This window comes from Macaca fascicularis, chromosome 1 (genome assembly GCF_037993035.2).
Source record: "Macaca fascicularis isolate 582-1 chromosome 1, T2T-MFA8v1.1".
Taxonomy (NCBI): domain Eukaryota; kingdom Metazoa; phylum Chordata; class Mammalia; order Primates; family Cercopithecidae; genus Macaca; species Macaca fascicularis.
In genome coordinates, this window is record NC_088375.1 from 34,602,813 (window position 1) to 34,615,710 (window position 12,898).

The 12,898-nt window shown below is 40.3% G+C and overlaps 1 protein-coding gene across 6 annotated transcripts in view; it reads right to left on the bottom strand.

The window, feature by feature from the left end:
- ASTN1 (astrotactin 1) overlaps positions 1 to 12,898 on the bottom strand; it is a 377,384-nt gene that overhangs the window by 260,514 nt on the left and 103,972 nt on the right. The window lies entirely within an intron of this gene.

Below are 12,898 nucleotides of genomic sequence, written 5' to 3' on the forward strand. Positions count from 1 at the left end.
AAAGAGGAAAAGGCGCTGAATCTCCAGTACCTCAGAGGAGCCTCTCACTCCTAATGGCAACATGGGACTGACTTGTCCTTGTCTTCCCCTGATCCAGGGACTCTCCTGAGAACCAGCAAGGCCGGCCCAAAAAGGGAATCTGAGACATGGCCTGCAGGTCCCAGCATGGTTACTCAGCAAGGCAGAGTCCACCATCCTGCCAGAAAGTTTCCTTCTAAAGCAAATATTTTTCCCCCTAAGACATAACTGTTATCCTGGGAATAGGGCACATGGGGCAACTAAAACAATACTTCCATAAGAAAGAATTATATTATATAAAGACTGGCTGGGCTTGACCTGCCAGGAATCACTCTGCCTCCGGCTTTACCTGAGTCATTTTAGGGAGGAGGATAAATGTCTCCTTCTGGGAGTATTCAAAGGCCTCCAGAGGCAATTCTGGGAGATTTCCCCTTCCCAAATCCCCCAAAGCTGGAGGCTGAAGGCTCTTCCTGTGGCCTGCTCCCTAATGTGGGGGAGCCACTCCATCCTAAATCAAACCAGGAGGCTCCTAGAACACTTCATGCTAGCAGAGGCTAACAGTATGTCAGAGAGACTCGCTGGAGACACAGACACAGAGGAGCAGAGCAGGCCGAAGGCAATGGCTCTGAACCAACAATTCACAGATCAAAGGCGCCTGCAGAGAGCCCCCACTGGGCCATGTGAAGGGCTCAAAGTCACCAGCCTCCCTCCAAAGGACCAGCCAAAGATTCACAATGGGATGTGATAGCTCCCTCCCAGGATGGATCTTCTTCCATTCAACCCAACCTGTATACAAGCCCGCCAAGCCCAGCATGTTGCCCATAGACCATCATCTCATATTCATAAATGGAAAAAAGAAAAGCAGAGTTGCTGCAGGGAATGGAAGAAAGTTTCTTCATGCATTTCTTTCTGTGTCAACCAGGGATTGCTAGTGTCCCATATGTCCTTCATTTTCACATTCCTAGAATGTGGGAGCTGAAGGCAACTTACAAGTTCAGCTAGCCTGGGACCCCCAAGGCACAGGACATAGCCCATCTATGTGCTCCTGGTATGGGTGTGCCAATTGCTGTTAAAGGGGTGGGACATTTTTATGTTATCATTTATTTGTATAAAATACTATCTGCCTAATCTGTATTGAAATAATCAACTATAACATCAAACCCCTGATTTTATTGACATATTTCTCTCAGATAAGGCCAAAATAAGTTTAAATTGAAAAAGCAAGTCAATTTAAATAAGAATATTCAGAAAATACTAACATAGGTTGCACAAAAATATGCCAATAAAACATGAATGCCAAAGTTTTGAGAATACTTATCTCATTCCAGCCTCTCCTGTGTAGATGAGCAAACTGAGGCCCAAGAAGGTCAAGGAGCTTGCCTGAAGTTTCACATGTTTTTGAGAGAAAAAGGTCTATAATCAAAGCTTCCTGACTTCAAATCCAGTAGTCTTATCGCAACATTAGGCTGCTTGCCTCATCAGCAAGCTTTCGTCACAAGTGAGAAGAGGAAGATGTAATGCTGTCTGCGTGAGGACAGCTGGGTCCTAGGCCCACGTCACTCTGCTATGAAAGCTACAGCAGAGCCCTGGCTGGGACCTGTTGGTGCTGCCTTATCTGACCCCAAGGTGGAGTCCGAGGAGGGTGGTCCTGCCATGGAAAGGCTGGGGGCCTCAGAGGCCAAGGCTGTTCACTCTGAGCCACAGAGCACTGAGGAAAGAGGGGCTGGGGATGGACACAGCCAGCTGAAATCCCAGGGATGATGACTAGGATGTATACATTCCATGACACTTAGGAAATAAAAAGAGAATGAAAGATGGATGCTTTCACATCACTGTTGGGACACAAAGCTTTTCTGAGTTTCCTCTGTATGACAGCTTACTTCATGTAAGAATGTGTCTGAAAACCCACAAATGCCAAATTATGACATGTTCACTCTTACAAATCCCAAGGGCCTATATATCTAAGTCCCAAATCCTTCTCACTTCTTCCTCAGACAAGATACAGACATGGAGGAAATGAAGGTTGAATCCTTTCATAAGGATCTGATGACTGATATCCCATATGGATCTCCCATATAGCCCATATAGCCCTGTCTTCTTTACGGTATTAGGGTAGCAGAACTCACATCTCAGGCCACCTTAAGCAGTTATACAAATCCCAAATGTCAGAATTGGGAGCCAGAGCCCAGCAGACCCCAGATACAATTCTGTGAAGCATCCACTACTGTCAGCCATAGTACAACATATTAATAAACTGACATCTGATTCATCCCAAGTGAGAAGGCTACTTGACTCATCCTTTGCTATTCATGGACATCAGCAGCAGTGATAGAGGTATCATCAGGAGAGAAATCATAAATAGCAAGGCAGCAGCAAGAGGCTCCTGACTTTCCTAGATTTATTAGAGAGAGAGAGACCCCTTCCAATCTTGGGGAAGGCTACTGACATCTGCCTGTCACATGGGTAAGCCATTTAACAAACTTTAGCAGATACTTAAATGTGTCACAGCTAATTTTATAAGGCAAGGCTAAAAATGCTTTGTTCACCCTAAACTTTAGCAGCAAGACCAAGAGCCACCACTAACTCTTAAAGATATGTAACAGTCCTTACACAAACCAACTTTATTATGACATCAATGTCTGGAAGCATAATTCCACTTCTATTCTTATATATTTATATGAGGTATTTTGCTATAAGGGGGTATTTTAGCATATCCAAGCATGTCACACATGTCTACTGTGCACTCAAAGTTGAAACCAAGCAGGAGCCATCAGACTCACAGGGAAGAAAAAATAGCATATTTGCTAATAAGTATCCTGTTTATACTTTTCTTGTCAAGTCTAAGCATAGTTTTGTTTTCATTAACATCTGTCTTTGCTAAACTCATCAGTGTCTCTCAGGAGAAGCTAATGTGCTTGCATTTCACCTGAATTTGTGAATACCACATGTCTTGAATTTCTAGCAAGAACAATTTTTGTCAGTGCTTTAACTGACAATTATAATCAATCTGTGGGGGTCTGGCTAAAACTAGCAAATTATTTTCTTTCACACTGCAAATAGAACCCTAACGCTTCTACTGAGTTGTTGGGTTGTAGTCTTTATGTGGGTTCTGCAGACAAAATGGGGAGAATGTACTAGACTGAGGTCAGCAAACCTATGGCCTCCAGGCCAAATGTGGCCTACTGCCTGTTTTAGTAAATGAAGTTTATTGAAACACAGCTACATGCATTCAGTTATATACTGTGTATGGCTACTTGGGCACTACATTGGCAAGAGATAAGTAATTGAAAAAGAGCTTGGATGGCCTATAAAGCTAAAATTGTTTAACATCTGGTCCTTTACAGACTCCTGGCCTAGATAATTCCTGCCATTGTCCATGTTAGGGTTTTCTCTGTGGACACATGGCTGGCTACATTTACTATACCTAAGTCTAATTCATCTCCAGCCAAGGCCCATAGGTGTGTGTTTGAGATCAGATTTAAAGGTGACTTTGGGTCTGTGAGACAGACCCCCAATTTTAGAGATGGGCAGAGGGTGGGGGAAAGATAGTGTGATCTGGAGAAAAGGTAATGGCATCAGAACTCAGAATCTCTGAGTTCTTACATCAATGCTGGCCATGAGTATCACCCACTTCTCTAAGTCTTCTTTTTCCCATTGCGAATGAGAGTAATAACAATCTCGTATGTGTGGATACCTGGGCAGTGATGGAATTCCCTAAATGACATCACTTGGTTTGATTAAAAAATAAATTAGTAAACGAAGTTCTTCCAGAGAAGTTGGAGCTGAAATTATCACCCTAAATTATAAGATACCTGGTAGGTATCAGATGTCAATTATCAGACCCGACCTCAATTATCATCCTAAATCATAAGACACTTGGTAGGAAACCCTGTAAACAATGAAACAGAAGTGACATAACAATTCCCTGAATGGACATGACTGCATCCCAGCCTTGTAATGGCGCTATTCTGTTGTCCTGATACCCCTAATTGCCTCGGTCTTTTCCCTGAGCACAATCCTCTAGGACTCCTCTGAGAGGTTGCCATGATCACAGATTCTTTTCTGACTCCCTAAGCTGGTGGCCCCTGGGTCACACATTGTAGGCAAGATTGTTACAGGCAGCTTGCATGACCCTCCCAAGAGTTTACCGAGCTAATATTTAATGGGTACTTCCCTATGGGCCAGGCAGTATAGGAAGTGTTTATAAGAATCATCTCACTTAATAATTAAAACAGCCCTATAAAGTAGGATTTAATCGCATGTTTGGAGAGGGAAAGTGAGTTTAGAGTGTTTAAGCAATTTGTCCAAGGTCAATAAAAAGATCGAGTAAGTGGCAGAACTAAGATTTAAATTGGTCTCAGAGCAAAGCCCTTGCTGTAAACTGCCTCACTAAAATTCAATACCATAAAACTATAGTCTTTGTTGGCTTCTCAATGACCAGTGTCTTCTCAGAGCCAATCTCAGTCTTCTTTGCAATATTTGATCTTCTTGCCCAATCCAGCTCTTCCTTTACCTTTTGAAGCAGCTCATAGACCTCACTATGACAGCACCTTGTCCAATTCACTATGTTCCTTCCTAGTCTTCAAATAAAGGATTTCTACTGTGCTAGCTAAAAGAAGTAAAATTATTCCATAACCTGGAAAATTGGAGAAACTATCCAACCCTAATACCACCAAGTAGCAGAATTGTGTAGCAGAGTCAAGTTTGGAGTCAGATACACTTGCCTTAAATCTTGGCTTCCCTTCTCGCAGCCTATGTGACTTTGGGCCTATAATTTACTTTCTCTTAGTCTCAGTGTTCACATCTGAAAGATGGAAGAAACGATAGCTATTTCACAAGGTTGCTATGGAAACTGATTGATAGTATGTATGCAAATGATCCCATACAGTGCTGGAGACACAATGAGGGCTTAGTGAGCAATAGCTTTATTACTGTGAATATTACCAGTTTCTAATATTGATTGAAACCTCATGGAAATTATGACTCCTGCTTTCAAAAGGATCTTCAGGGATTTCTGAAACTGAGTACTTGAAAGTAAATTGCTAGCTTCTATATCAAGTGAACTAGATTGCTGAACAGAATATTACATCAACTTGTTAAAAGACATCAGCATCCTTTTGAAAATTTGGCCTCTTAGCTATTTTTCTTGCTGTCTGCAGAGATGAGGGTAGCAGAAGGCCTCTGTGAACTTCAGGAAAAAGAAAAACAGATTTACAAAGAAGATGTAAAGACTGAAAAGGAGTGAAAAAGATGATGGAAACTACTTGTCTCTCAGTTCTACCAAGGGCCCTCTTCAAATAGTAAGCATTAATAATGTGATTAAACGCTCCCTGAACGCAGAACTTTGTCTTATTCATTTCCTATCTACTCAGTAGCTAAAAAACTCTGAAGCCTGAAAACAGTGTTAAATAATCAATATCTAAATGAAGGAATGACTCAATGATTTTAAAAAATCAATGATGTCAATAATGCTTTGAAAATACTTTTCTAGTTTCTAAAAATTTCCTGCAAAAGTGCGAAAGTTTGCATATGAAGAAGCAAAGTTCATTGTTTCATGACTTTCACAATTTTAGGCTGGAATTCCCCAACTACACTTTTCCCTTCCCTGCCAATAAACCCACCACCAGCTGTGAGGTGGTGTGACTGAAGCCAAGGTTAGCAGGTGGGATTAGCCAAGCTGAACAGAGTCTGAGCTTCTGGGGTTAGTTGCCTGGTGTAGCCACAGAAAGAAAATTTGTGTTCCATCATGGTTGTCGGTCCTAGTGCTTGTAGCGTTCTTAGTGTCAAAGTAAAAATGGAGTAAAGTGTCAGATGAGTCTCAGCAGTCAAAAGTCAACAAAACATCAAAAGTTGGTGAAATGACACATACTAAATATACATTGTGTGCTCATTACGGGTCAGGAGAGGAGTGCTTCTCAAAGTATAGCGTCTGGACTCTGCCGACAGCCTTGATTCAATTCATGGTCCTGCAAACTAATAGTTGTTTACCTTTGGATAAATCACATAGCCTGTTATGCTCTCAGTCTCCTCGTTTGCAAAATGAGTAATAACATTACTACAAAATGAGTAATAACATTATTTTTTAAAATAAATAAAAAATAAGTTAAAATATATTGAAAGCACTTGAAACAATGTCTAGCACATAGTAAGTGCAAAATACGATTTTGATGATGATGATGACAACGAGATGGTGCCTAGGTTATATTTTGATTCTCCTAACATCTCTGCAAGTTAGGTCTTAGTCTGCCTGTTGTACTGAAAACAAGAAATCATGAAATCAGTTTTTCAGCCTCTGCTAAAGGAAATGGCTCTGACCTATGCCTGGAGCAGGAGTGTACCACATAAGCCCACCTCCCCACGATAACCACCGGAGGAAGGCTAGGATCACATTCACCTGTGGGATAACCTGATACGAAAGCTTTGAATAAACAGGGTCTATGGTAACAAATTAGACCCATCTGCTTCTTTCACTAAGGAGTCAGAATAAGGGAGGAAGGCAGGACATTTAACAGCAGTGGGAACAAAGTTGGAAACAACTGTGAAGCTGTGAAAAGTCAGAACAGGTCATGAGTGAGGTGACTTGATGAGTAAATGGAGTGTCAAACATATAAAAGTGTCGCAATTGAGAGAGATGTATAGAATAGACTAGACAAAGAAGTTAATTCATAGCAAGAGGAGCAATAGAAACAGGTGTGAAAGGGCCAGACCACAAGCTATGGAGGCTGAGGGCTGATGAAATCACTCAGATCCTCAACAACTTCCCAGTTCCAGCCTTCATGAAAATCTGCTCTTTGAATATACTTTTCAAAATCAGGAGAGTGTTGTCTCCTTTATCTCCGTATGAATTTCTACAGTACAACTCTATTACACAGAAGGCCTCAGTGGATCTCCATTCTCTAAAACTAAAAAGCCTGACCAGTGCATTCATTTTATAGGCGAGATAATGAAGCTTCCAAAAAGCTCAGCAAATTACCTAAAGTGGTAAAGCCAGCACATGAAGCCCACTCTTCCAACTGTAAATCCAGCGTGTCTTTCCACTATATCTCAGCTCTCATTTTACTGGAATACGAAAGGGCACCAAACAAGAACAGAATAGATGAGCAATCCAAATGGCAAATGAATTCATGTATACCTATGCCCGATGCATCTTGGCAAGAGATGCAGAGCATCCCATGGTGCCAGGTGAGGGAGGTTTGTAAGCCAAACCTTAGTTGGCACTTGACATAGCCCCCAAATGGACCCTGGCATCTCCAGGCTTTTGCACATCAGCATTTCAGAGAGAAACAAAGAGCAAAGAGGTTTTGTTTCAAGAGATCTTACTGATTATCTTAGGAACTGACCACAACTTTCCTAATGGAAGGTAAAATAGACAGTGACGACCCTGGAATGTGGGCAGTATGACCAGTAAGTCAGTTCGGCCCCATGAAGGATGGCTTGGATTGCAAGAAAAGTCTTCTTTGAACCAAATCAAGACCTGTCTTTTTGTTCTTTCCGACTTATTACTCTATCTCTGTCCTTTCTAGGAACACACAACATGCTTAAATGTCTCCATTTGTTGCTTAAAGACGAGAAGGATTGGTTCTGATAAATTAGGGCATCCTAAGTTGAATGAAACAAATACTACAAATTGACCATAAAGATGCAAAAGTGACCTTGATTAATGAATTTGTTAATGAGTTTTTGTAACAGATCTGCTGAAGGCAAAAGGTGCTGACAAAAAAGACATCTAACCCTCTTTCCTGGGCCCACAGACACTTAATAAGAAACTAATAGTGTTGATGACACACAGTGACTGCCACGCTTAGAATTGCTCCTCTCTACATTGGAAGTGGCTGTGCTCTAGGAATGAAATGAGGCACGGCTTCAAGCAAACTCACACGCGATGCTCAGGCAACTGGACTGAATGAACTTGAATATAACAGTAAGGGCAAGGATGAGGCTTTGGTAGAAAGTTGTTATGCAGCCGTGGAAACATGATCCTGGAGGCTTCCACAGGTGTGTTCTGTGGGCTCTGTACTGACTCAGCCCCAAATACTACTTTTCCACACTGGCACTTTCCCACGGTGCCCATTCTATTTGCTGAACTCTGGGACTGTATAATGGCACCTGCAGCCTCTTTTTGTCTCCAAATCTTGTTCCCAACATTGTTTCTCCCAGGAGTGAACTCTGTACATTGGGTTCACCTGGAGATCCCAGAAACAGGGAGCCTGGGGGCAGGCTAAGGCCTCTGATGGCAGCCAGCAGTAGAAGGCCATGGGGGTCTCCAGATACTGGCCAAGGAGCCACAAACAGCTGGGGCTACTAAGATTTTTCCCCCACAACAGTGCCTAAGAAGGCTGAACCACAAAAGATATTCTCTACCAGTGGGAGTTATCAATACAGAAAAATTTCATATATATATATATATATATATATATATATATATACACACACACACACACACACATATATATCTCCAAAGAATTTTAGAAAGGCTACTTGCTGTGAAAAATGTACTTAACCAACTCATATGCATATAGGAAATCTATTAACACTGCCATCTTTAATTAAAAAGATGAAATATATAGACAATACATTTAAATTCTACTGTGCACCATTAAACTCGTTTGCATACTTTAAGAAGAAAAATGTACATAGTATGGTACATTAGCACAAGTACAATATGAAAATTTAAATCCACACAGAGTCTGAATATCTGACATGAAGTCATATTGAAGCCTGGTCTTCTATGGAGTAAACCATTTGCCTTATAACTGACCAATTGCTTGACTTCTGGTTTAAACTCACACTCAGTTTTCATTTGCTGAATCTGCTTTCATTTGTTGAAGAGTTTGCAAAAGAGTATCCTTGTGTACTTTCATAGTTCTGATGTCAATTATCTTGCAAAATTTGAAATAAATCTCTTCAGCCAAGTTTGAATCATGCAAGGAGGTTAAAATACATCATTTGACCCTCAAAGCAATAATGTAAGATTTCAGAAGGGAAATCCAATTATTCTACGCAAGGAATAAATGGTACCTCTTTGGAAAAAAATAATTCAAAAATTTTAGGATGTGATTGAAAAATAAGAAAAGCAAAAGGTTTTTCAAAGTTTTAAATTGCCCAGCTCCCAGCTGGGGTATTGGTTTTCTGCAAGCCCACAATTTTGCTGATGGTTGATTTATACTGGGCATGGTATAAAAGAGAACTTGCAAATTCTCATTCTTAGAATGCCATAAGGGTCCAAAAAAAGGTTTCTTTTACTTCTCATTCTCTCGTTTTTTATATTTTGTGTTTAAAACAAAACATAATATATGCAAAATATAGAAATAAACAGTGGTCTCTGCATTGAGGAAATATGGATAAAAAAGTATACACACAAAATAAGAGAAATGTAAACTTTAAGATTTTCATAAAACCATTAATTCCCTCTTGCACATATTGGGAATATTTAGGATTATTAGTTAAGCTTTTAATTATACATTTTCTTAACAGAAGGGAAAAGGTTGGATGTGTTCATGTTTCAATAATCACTTTATCTTTTCTCTTTTCCCAATTATGCTATTTTGATGCAATTTGAAAACTGTATCCATATTGAGCATTAGAGTTAATGAAAAATAGTTTTGCTATTGTTATTTCATAACTAAAGGGGTTTGGGTAATAAGATTTCATTTAAGTGTATTTCACCACTCAATATTGTTACAAATCAAAGACTTTTGCTATCTTCTGGCATTTATAATGCTGTCATCCAGATGCCTCTATTAGCTGCCTACCTTTCCTCCAAAGGGTATGGTATAAAGTGTGCCAAATACAGTCTACCAACACTTGAGTCTCTTAAGAGGAAGCCATCAGAGACTCCAAGAACAACATCTTCAAACAGGATACCCTCAGGCTTGATTTCTAAGCTGAAGGCAGATACACAACTTCAGACTTTGAAACTGTTTCTAGAATAGAATCCTAAGGATGAGAAAGGCAGTGTGTGGGGTGTGTGTATGGAATGGTAATGGAGGACAATGAGATGTCTAGGTGGGCTGCAGTAGGCTCCACTAACCAAACCATCTTTGATAGGGAAAGGAGGGGGTAGGGAGGAAATATTTATATCTCCAGTTCATCCTGAGATTCCTGTTCTGTGGAAGTGAAAGGCCTTCATGATTTTTTTATGGAGATGTTGGCCTGTCCACATACAAGAGGCCAACCCAAAGACAACACAAGTCTTTCCTACCCTTACGTTTGCCTATGCCCTTTTGTCCTCTGTCTCTTTAGCCTGGTTAAAAACAAAAGAGAATAAATTAAAATTAAGCTGAAGGAATCTTCTCTTCCATTTTATTTGAAAAATAAACTATCATTGGTGGTCTGCCATGGGTGACAAGTAGCATATGAAGGAGAGGTCTCAGAGATAAGTTTAAAGTTGACTCTTGTTCTTTCTCCATTTCAGTGTCCACTGTGCACTAATTCTTGCTCAGGGGATCTTATTTGAAAAAAACACTACAATGTAGGATTTTTCATAGAGGTTGTTTTATTTTAAGGGCACAACCTATTTCCTAAAGTCTTTGGCATTTTTGATCAGCATACATATTTTTTAAATTTTTTATTTCCATAGGTTTTGGGGGAACAGATGGTGTTTGGTTACATGAGTAAGTTCTTTAGTGGAGATTTGTAAGATTTTGGTGCACCAATCCACCCAGCAGTATACCCAACCCACAAACATACACACACACACACACACACACTTCTCTAGAGAACTGACTGAGCACCTAATTCCAGGGATAGATGGTAGGGTGCCTCCTACACTGAAGATACAATGCGACAACAAGTACAAGTTTCAGGCCGTTTGTCTTTCCGCAGATTCTCGCAATATGCCCCCAGCCCTCCCCAGACTCCCCTTCTGACATATTGTTTGTCTCAACTTCTTCTATTTAGGGTCCTTCCTTAAAATATAATCGCAATATTTATTTTTGGAAATCGCTATACACCTTTCTTTACCTTAAACATTTCATCAGTGTGACAAAGACTGGTTCTTTGAAATGGTCTCAAACCAAAACAAAACAAAACCACCCATGACCACCATTGCTTCCCACACTGATGGCAGGATGTGGATGGCTGGCGAGAAATCCACCATTGTGCCCTTCTTTTTAGTCAGACCATATTATAAATTTGAAGACCATCTGGCCTCTAAATTAATCACTCCAGTCAATGCCAGGGTCAATTCAGCTGACCTGCCTGAATCCTGCCACTCTCTGGACATTACAAGCTACAAAAAAGAAGACAACCTTCTCAGGGAGGAAAAACACTGTTCTTTAATAAGGATATGCAAGTACTGTACTCCCATGCTATAAACCTTGATTAATTTGTAAATGTGAGTAATAGCAACCTCATTTACCTGCCTGACATCTGACCTTATCTGGATATTAAGGCTCAACATTTGCAATTCAAGAACTGTTTTCTCCACCATATAGTTTAAACAAAGTGCCTCGTGTACATGCAGATAACCTGTCAAGCCAGTTACTTATGGGGACGCTGGTTGAGGAAGAAATAGAAGGCTTATATTTTGAGATTTATCGGAGATTTTATAGAGAGATTTTCCATCTTTGGATAATGGGCATTCTTTTATATCTAAAATGCACTCAGTTTCCCTCAGTCTTATATATAAAACTAAATAGCATGTAGTGATGGTACTAGAGCAACAGATGAAATAAGGTTTGAACTAAGACTCAGGTTGGTTCTGTGTTGAGTTTCCTAACAGTGAAATAATCTACATCCTCCCATATACATGGTTCATAAATAATCAGTCAGGTCTCAACCTGCTATTAGGCTATCCTAAGAGTAGACAATGTGTTTATTTACCAACACAGTATCAGCACATAAAATACCCAGTGTAACAGGTTTTATTCATCTCTTCACTGGGAAATTCATTCATTTATTCCACAAATATTAATGAAGTATCAACTGTGTGAATGCATTGTTCTAGGTGCTGGGGACACATCAGTAAACAAAACGATACTAAACAAAAACCCTGGCCTGCAATCATAGCACTTACTTTCCAGTGAGATTCTAGAATACAAGTTCCTAGAATGTTAGAAAGAACATTCCAACTTTTTTTGAGGCTTCAAATTTCTAAGTAGGAGAAGGAATGTTAATAGTAAAGGATCTGAGTTGAGCTAGAGAGAGATGCAAGTGTCTATTGACATGCCATCTATTGTAAGAGGAGAGAAAGCCAGTTTACTGGCTTCCTCCTGGCTGGGAGAAGAGAAAACAGAACTTGGTAGCGGCAAGCAGCTTGAAGAGTCAGTCATTTAATAAACATTTTTGGAGCAACTACTCTAAGATTCTCCAATATACTAATTGGATAATTCCCATCTATGACAATCCATTACCCTCATCTAATTTTGTTGTTGTTGTTGTTTGAGACAGAGGCTCACTCTGTCACCCAGGCAGAAGTGCAGAGGTGCAATCTTGGCTCACTGCAACCTCAGCCTCCTGGGTTCAAGCAGTTCTCAGGTCTCAGCCTCCCAAGTAGCTGGAACTACAGGTGTGCCCAGCTAATTTTCGTACTTTTAGTAGAGATGGGGTTTCACCATGTTGGCTAGGCTGCTCTTGAACTCCTGGCCTCAAGTGATCCGTCCACCTTGGTTTCCCAAAGTGCTGGGATTACAAGTGTGAGTCACTGTGCCTGGCTGCCCCGATCTATTATTATCTCTGGTTTGTTAAAGTTTCTTCATATATGAGCATGTTCCTAGAGAAAACAGTTGGGGAATGGTACTGTTAGAAATAGTTGCAATTATCACTTACATCACAAGTGGATGCATTTCCCACAAATGGGAAATTTGCTTATTAACATGATCAATGATCATTACAGAGTTGGGTCTGATACAGTGGTATCTATGACACCAAGACCCTTAAT